Source organism: Trichechus manatus, unplaced genomic scaffold, assembly GCF_000243295.1.
Source record: "Trichechus manatus latirostris isolate Lorelei unplaced genomic scaffold, TriManLat1.0 scaffold00037, whole genome shotgun sequence".
In the NCBI taxonomy this organism is placed as follows: domain Eukaryota; kingdom Metazoa; phylum Chordata; class Mammalia; order Sirenia; family Trichechidae; genus Trichechus; species Trichechus manatus.
In genome coordinates, this window is record NW_004443973.1 from 14475555 (window position 1) to 14481554 (window position 6000).

The following is a 6000-nucleotide window of genomic DNA, read 5'->3' on the forward strand; positions in this document are numbered from 1 at the left end:
ATTGCTCCTTTCTGATTTTTAAGGCACCAAGTTAAAAGAATGTAGTTTTAATCGGTCTTTAAATAAAAAATGGCACTGAGTAAGTCTTTTCATAATAAAAGACCATACCATACCAGTTAGGTTCCAATTAGAATACAAAAAGAAATTTCATTACAGAATTTGGATATTTTTAACTGCCAATTACTACTTTCAAGTCCTGCTTGATTATTTTCTAGCCTTTATAAACCATTAAATACAAACTTATCAATTCCCAAGAATTTGCATTTTCGAGTCTTTAACTCAACTATTTCTGATTTATTGCACTAATGAATAAATGATCTTAAAAACGTTTATTTTAAAAGTTTATTCTCTCAAGTGTACAGTATATTGCTTCTAATCTTGCTTATGCCTATTTTAAAGTATAATTGGTGTACCTGAGCAAAAATGAAGTAAACTACAATCAAAATTCAAATAATCACTATTAAGTTATTTTGTGGCCAAACACAAAATAACCAAACTAATTCTATAAAATGTTTAAAAACAAACTTATTAGGAAGGGTGCAAAACCACTTTAGCTTAAATATATGTATATATATTTAAATAAATAAAGAAAAACTACACTCTCAACTAGAAAGACTTAATTTTATTTTAAAAAAACAGGGGGGTTAGTTCTCTCCAAACTTATGCCATTAGATTTAAATCCCAATGGAATTAACTCACGAATCAATTTCTAAGTTCAAATGGAAGAGAATATGTGTGAAAAAATTAACAAAACTTGAAAAAATGATTAATAATGGTAAACTAAACCTTAAAACATAGTACAAAGCTACTGTAATTAAAACTCTGTGATAAAGTGAAAATATCAACTGACAATTTCAGCAACTACTCCGTGGTAGGGGGGAAAAGGAGGTAAAAGACCACTCTAGACTGAAAGAGGCTTGAAACTAAAGGCAAACAATTTGTTACATATATATTTACCACAATAAAAATAAAAAATAAAAAAGGCTTGAGAGACCCAGGAACAACCTGTAATGTGTGAACCAATTCTAAAAAACCAAAAACTCACTGCCATCGAGTCGATTCCAACTCATAGCGACCTCATAGGACAGAGCAGATCTGCCCCATAGGATTTCCAAGCTGTAAATCTTTACAGAAGCAGACTGCCGCATCTTCCTCCCACGGAGCAGCTGGTGGGTTCAAACCGCCGGCCTTTTGGTTAGTAGCCTAGTGCTTTAACCACTGTGCAACCAGGGCTCCTTAATCCTAACAAACTAACTTTTAAAAAGCATTTTTATATAATCGGGAAAATCTGATTATGAGCTGGATACTAATTCATTAGAGATAATTCTATTAAGTATGATAATGGCATAGTGGTTATATAAAAAATGTTCAAAAATATTTGATGATATTAAGGAATTACTTTGTGTAGGTGTAACAACAACAGCATTGTGATTATCAATGAAAAGGGAAGTCCTTGTCTTTTAAATATATATATTGAATATCTTCAGATGAAATGCTTCAAAATAATCTGGTAGGGTGGAGGGGAGTAAGTAGGAGTATATCAAGACCATCTATGAATTCTTAATTGTTGAAATTGGGAGGCAGTTACATGGGATTTCATTATATTATGTTCAGAACTTTCCACACTAAGAAACCTAAAAATTAAAGACAGAAAATACACATATATTTTTAAAGATGCATACTGAATCATGACGAGGTGAAATGACATGATGTCTGGGATTTGCTTTAAAATACTTCAGTATAGGAGAAGAAAGGATAGAAGAAGCATAGGTGGCAAGAAATTTTCACTATCACACACAGGAATACAGATGGGCCCAGTTTTTGATGACACCTTGGCAAGATCTATAAAAATATTACATGTTCATACTCCTAGCGTAGCATTTCTATTTCTAGTAATTTATAATTCAGAAATACTCCTAAATATTCAAAACATTTATGTACAAAAAAAGATGTTCATTGTATCAGTTTGCAATGCAAAAAAGTTAGAAACAACTCAGGTGTTCGTTAACAGAGGAAAGGTTAACCAAATTATGGTAGCTCTATAAAATGAAGTACTTTACATTTGTTAAAAAGAATGAGATATGACTTCCAGCAACATGGCGCTCTAGGCAGAAGCACCACACCGTCCCTCCACAGTAAAGATCCGAAAAACTAAGCCAAACAGAGGAAACAGCAATCCTGAAACCCTAAACATCAAATGAAGAGATAGAGAACTCAGCCAAGCATCAAATGGAATAAGAAACTGACAGAGAACAGAGAGCAAGGAGACATACATGCAGAGGTTCCCTATCAGCTAACGCAGCACGGATCCGCCATCTTGGACTCCTATCATAGATCAGCGAACGGGGAGTATGAGAAAGCAGCTTCACGGAGCTTCCAGCAGGAGACAGAATAACCGGTAACCAAAGATATACGCTTTCCCACCCCCCACCCTTCTTCACCCCTACTCAGCCTTCCTCTGCTTCCTGCAGCCACAGTCTCTTGGATTCCACCCGCCCACACTGGCCGACTCCCTGAGTGCCATTTGGTGGCTGCTGGTGTCGCTTTTTTCCACTTCTTCTGATTTCTTCCTTACCTCTCACCACCTCTCCCTTTCGCTCAAATACCTGGCTCCATGTGCCATCTTTGCTTCTTCCTGAGGGGCTATGGTGCTCCGCTCGAGTGTGGAATTGCTTCCTGGTCCGTGCTGCCACACTGGTGGGATCCCAGAGCTTTTGGTTTGTTTGTTTGTTTTGAACTGTTTGTTTGTTTTCTTTTCCTTTTGTCAAGTTTGGAGCCCGTTCTGGCCGGGCACTGCTGCGCGGCTTGGGACCTACCCCCTCACCTTACGCAGACATGCAGAGGGATCTCTGAGAGCATTTCTTTTTTCATGTTTTTTTTTGGTATGTGTGTCTTTTTGGGTGTTTTTCTTGTTCTTTTTCTTTAATTTGTTTTCTTTTCCTTCTTGTTCCCTTTTTGTCTTTCTTCATTATTCAGTTTCTCGTCTCTTCCTTCTCTTCCTGTTCCCTGAATACCTGGCGATGAGTGACACCTCTATGCCTCCGAGCCAGGCTGTACTTCAACACCTGGGAACAACCTCCCCAGACCTCGCAGCTGCACCTGTGGGATCCCTGGGGGCTTTTCTTTGCTTTTTTCTTTCTAAGTTTTATTTATTCATTCTTTTCTTTTTTTCTTCTTCTTCCCCTTTTTGTTTTCCTTCCTTTCATAGTCTCTCATCTTTCCACTCCAATGGCAAACTCCTCTAGCACTCTTTTTTGTTTGTTTGTATGTTTTTGGCTCTTGTTCCTCTCTCTTCTCTCCCATACCCACCTTAGCTCCACACATCACAATCTCCCCCCTCCATCCTGTCTACCTGCACCGTGCACTTAACATCACACCACCAAGCAGCACAGGCACGGCCTACTGAAACCTGCCCTGCACACTGATTACCGACCCGCCCTGGTGGTTGTAGTAAGTGCCACGAACAACCCATCCCAGCAACTCCTCTTCAGCTAGACCTGTCCTGGAGCAAGTGACCCTGCGAATTGGAGATGGAGGCAAAAAGTGTCGCGCCCACAGACGAGCAAACAACAAAGTACACACAGCCCGCCTGCTCAGACATAGCTAAATTTAAAAAAAAAAGGATGAAACAAAAAAATCTACAATCAATAAACAAGAAAAATAACTACTGAATGCCCTGAAAACAGCAGACAATATCAAAACATTTACAAACAGGACAGGATGGTTCCAGTAGGCATCCAAAATAAAACATCAGATGACTTTCCAGTAGAAGAAAAGGCACCAGAACTACCTGATAGGGAATTCAAATCCCTAATACTCAGAATTATGCAAGAGTTGAAGCAAAAAAAAGAAAAAACGAGGAAAAAACAGACAAATTCATGGAAAAGGCAGACAAAAAAACGGAAGAATTCAGAAAAATTATGCAGGAACAAAATGCCAAAATAAATTCACAACTAGAAACTATACAAAAACAACAATTAGAAATCCAAAAGATAAACAAGAAGATTTCAGAAATGGACAGTGTTATAGAAGGGCTGAGGAGCAGATTTGAAACGGTGGAAGACAGGATCAGTGGAATTGAAGACAAACAGTTGGATACAACTCTGAGGAAAACTCAGAAAAAAGAACAAAGAAAAATGAAGGGACCATGACAATTATGTGGGATACAATCAAAAGAAAAAATTTGCGAGTGATCGGAGTTCCAGAACAGGGGGAGAAAACAGAAAACACAGAGAGAATCATTGAAGAACTGCTGACAGAAAACTTCCCCAGTATCATGAAAGATGAAAAGCTGGCCATCCAAGAAGCTCAATGAACCCCATATAGGAGAGACCTCAAAAGAAAATCACCAAGGCATATCATAATCACACTCACCAAAACCAAAGACAAACAAAGAATCCTGAGAGCAGCTCGTGAAAAACAAGAAGTTACATACAAAGGAGAAACAATAAGACTAAGCTCAGATTATTCCGCAGAAACCATGCAGGCAAGAAGGCAATGGGATGACATATATAAGACCTTGAAAGAAAAAAATTGCCAGCCAAGAATAACATATCCTGCAAAACTCTTATTCAAAAATGATGGTGAAATTAGGACATTTCCGAATAAACAGAAATTAAGGGACTATGTAAAAACCAAACCAAACTTACAAGAATTATTAAAGGGAGCCCTTTGATCTGAGAACAAACAACTTCAGCTCACAGGCTGAATCTAGGACACAGGATCGTACCAGCCAGATACCAATCTAGGAAATGAACTCTCAAGGACTATCCAAAACCAAAAGAAATACAGCAGGGAATCAGAGCAGTTAATCTGTAAATGACAACAACATCAGAACAATAAAAGAGGGAATAAATGGTGTAGGTATAGAACCTTCTAATGGACAGGAAGGCAAGGTGATACCAAGAAATAACAGACTGCTTCAAACTTAGAAAGATAAGGGTAAATTTCACGGTAACCACAAAGAAAGTTAACAAACATACTCATAAAAATAAAGGGGAAAAACATAAAGTCTCAGTGAAAACAAAACCTTTAAACACAAAAGAAATGAAAAAAAAAAAATCCACAAACACAAGGAATTCAGCACAAGAGAGTAAAAGGAACAAAGAAAACGTCGGCACCAAAAAAAAAGCACTACAAAATGACAGTAATAAACTCATGTCTATCAATAACTACACTGAATGTAAATGGCCTCAATGTCGTCACAAAAATAGACATATACACACCCACATTCATGACAGCATTGTTCAGAGTAGCAAAAAGATGGAAACAACCTAGATGCCCATTAACGAATGGATAAACAAACTATGGTACATACACACAATGGAGTACTACACAACGATAAAGAACAATAATGAATCTGTGAAGCATCTCATAACATGGATGAAACTTGAGGACATTAGGCTGAATGAAATAAGTCAATCACAAAAGGATAAATATTGTATGAGACCTCTATTGTAAAAACTCATGAAAAAGTTTACACACAAAAAGTAACAATCTTTGTTGGTTATGAGGGATGGGAGGGGTGGGGGGAATACTAAATAGACAATAGATAAGTGGTATCTTTGGTGAAGGGTGAGACAGTACACAATACTCAGGAAACCAGCGCAACTTGTACAAGGAATGGTCGTGGAAGCTCCACAGACACTTCCAAACTCCCTGAGGGACTGAATTGCTGGGCAGAGGGCTGTGGGAACCATGGTCTCAGGGAACATCTAGCTCAACTGGCGTAACACAGTTTATAAAGACAATGTTCTACATTCTACCTTGCTGAGTAGCATTTGGGGTCTTAAAAGCCTGTGAGCAGCCGTCTAAGATACTCCACTGGCCTCATCCCTTCGGAAGCAAGGGAGAATCAAGAGAACAGGATACAAGGAAAAGATCAGTCCAAAGGACTAATGGACCACAGCTACCACGGCCTCCACCAGACTGAGTCCAGTACAGCTAGATGGTGCCTGGCTACCACCACTGACTGCTCTGACCAGGATCACAACAGAGGGC

General features: G+C 38.4%; 1 protein-coding gene across 8 annotated transcripts in view; it reads right to left on the reverse strand.

Moving 5' to 3' along the window:
• Positions 1-6000, reverse strand: part of UBR3 (ubiquitin protein ligase E3 component n-recognin 3) — a 254201-nt gene that overhangs the window by 206013 nt on the left and 42188 nt on the right. The window contains exon 1 of one of the 8 annotated variants that reach the window (XM_023730585.1): positions 1400-1423. The exons of the other annotated variants lie outside the window; for them this stretch is intronic. The gene's annotated coding sequence lies outside the window, so the exon portion shown is untranslated. Of the gene's footprint in view, positions 1-1399; positions 1424-6000 lie in introns of those variants that run through there. 8 annotated transcript variants of the gene reach the window in all.